Below are 2,718 nucleotides of genomic sequence, written 5' to 3' on the forward strand. Positions count from 1 at the left end.
GTAGCGTTCCGTCAGTCAATGGAACTCAGTTAACTCAGTTCAGTTTAGTTAATCAGGTTCAGAGTCAATTCAGATAGGAGTAGGAATTAGTACCGAGTGAACCCAAGGATGGGAACACACACTTTCAGATGAGGGTGTGATTCTTAGAAGTCATTCTTGCGTTCCAGAACTATGTATCCAGTATAGGTTGAGATATTAACACTGTCTGATGAGGGTTGATGAGGTGGATAAACACTGTCAAATGAGGGTCCCACCGTTCTCATTTAGGGGACACTATCAGAAGAGGGTCACCCACAGCTTATCCTTGTGGGTGACGCGGTATTGACACCTTTCCAATTGGGATTACAGATTGGACCCCAACTCAGCCATAATGGCATATTTGGGGCATGTCGGTTAGATAACTACTTCCCGCAGTTTCATGTTACAGAATTTAGGACTGTCAGATACAGTCAACTCAGATACAGTATGGAACTCAGCTAGTTCCATCAGATTCAGGACTGTCAGATACAGTCACTCATGTTATCAGTTATCAGAACTCAATCATTAGTCATGTTAGTTATCATTAAACTCATGTTATCACGATTTCAGATATAATTACTATATATGCATGCATGTATTCTCATGTTCATATTAGTCAGTTAGCCAGTATTGTTCATGCATATAAACCCCATGCATTCAGCCTACCTTAAATACATACTAGTACATTCAAAGTACTGACGCATTTGCGCTATGGTATCTTATATCATAAGTTCAGAGACACGAGCTCCAGAGCATCAGTAGATTCCAATCTCAATAGTCAGAGCTAGAAGTGAGTCCTCATCTTTCGAGGACATGATCATTACTTTATTATTTCATTAATTAATTTATTAGTTGGAGTTAGTTGGGGACATTTCCCATCAACTCCTTATTCAGACAGTTCAATCAGTTAGACGTTTTTCATACTATCATGTTCAGACAGTTATTTCAGCTGTTTTGGGTATTTCATACCTCATCCAGATGTTATATTTTTACCAGTTATGTTACAGTTCTGAACCTTATGGCCTTTTAGTACATATTTCTGCATTCATACAGTATATTGTGCAGTGTTCAGGTACAGATATCAGTCATGAGTTAGCTTGTGGTTCTTCGGGATCATGAGCACCGTGTAGCATTCTGGATACCAGATTCTGGGCGTTACATAGCCACCCGGTATTTTTAGAACAAAACCTATTTTGTCGATTAATAATTATTTCATATTTATTTCATATTTATTTCATATTTATTTTAGTTTTATATATATAATAAAGGAGAATAGTATAGCCTATAATCAAGTTAAGTGACATCTTGAGAACTAGCCACTTGACATTTTTACGGTAAAAGCTATTTTCTGTATCAATAATTATTTAATGATTATTTCATATATATAATAAAGGAAAATAATCTAGCCTATAATCAAGTCAAGTGACATCTTGAGAACTAACCACTTGATTTTTTTAGAACAAAAGCTATTTTGTAGATAATAATTATTTAATAATTAATTTATATTCATTTCATATTATGGTGAAAAGGAACTAAATTTGACTCTTATCTCTATATATATAAATAAAGGAGAAAGTCTAGCCTATAATCAAGCCAAATGGTAGCTTGAGAAATAACTGACTTGATATTCTTACAACAAAAGCTATTTTGTAGATTAATAATTATTTGGTGATCATTTCATATTTATTTTGTATCTATATATTATATATAATAAAGGAGAATAATTTAACCTATAATCAAGTGAAGTGGCATCTTGAGAACTAGCGACTTGGCATTTTTATAAAAAAACTATTTTATATATTAATAATTATTTAATGATTATTTCATATTTATTTTAGATCTATCTATATATATAATAAAGAAGAATAGTCTAACCTATAATCACAACAAGTGGCATCTTAAAAGTTAGCCACTTAACAATTTTACAACAAAAGCTATTTTAATGATTAATAATCACTTAATGATTATTCCATATATATTTTAGATCTATCTATATATATAATAAAGGAGAATAGTCTAATCTATAATCAAGCGAAATGACATCCTGAAAACTAGCCACTTGATATTTTTACAACCAAGATTATTTTGTAGATTAATAATTATTTAATAACTATATTATATATATATATATATATATATATATATATATGAAGGAGAATAATCTAAACTATAATCAAGTCCTGTGACATTTTGAGAACTAGCCACTTGACAATTTGTACAACAAAAACTATTCTTGTAGATTAATCATTATTTAATGATTATTTCATATTTATTTCATATCCATATATATTATAAAGGAGAATAGCCTAGCATATAATCAATCCAAGTAGAATCTTGAAAACTAGTCACTTGACATTTTTATAATAAAAATTATTTTGTAGATTAATAATTATTCCATATTTATTATCGATCTATAGATATAATAAAGGTGAATACTCTAGCCTATAATCAAGGCAAGTGGCATATTGAGAATTAGCCACTTGACATTTTTACACCAAAAGCTATTTTGTTGATTAATAAATATTTAATGATTATTTTATATTTGTTTTAGATCTATATATAATAAAGGAGAATAGTCTAGACTATAATCAAGTCAAGTGGCATCTTAAGAACTAACCACTTGACATTTTTACTACAAACACTATTTTGTAGATTAATAATTATTCTCTCTCTCTCTCTCTCTCTCTCTCTCTCTCTCTC

Source organism: Capsicum annuum, chromosome 5 (genome assembly GCF_002878395.1).
Source record: "Capsicum annuum cultivar UCD-10X-F1 chromosome 5, UCD10Xv1.1, whole genome shotgun sequence".
Lineage (NCBI taxonomy): Eukaryota > Viridiplantae > Streptophyta > Magnoliopsida > Solanales > Solanaceae > Capsicum > Capsicum annuum.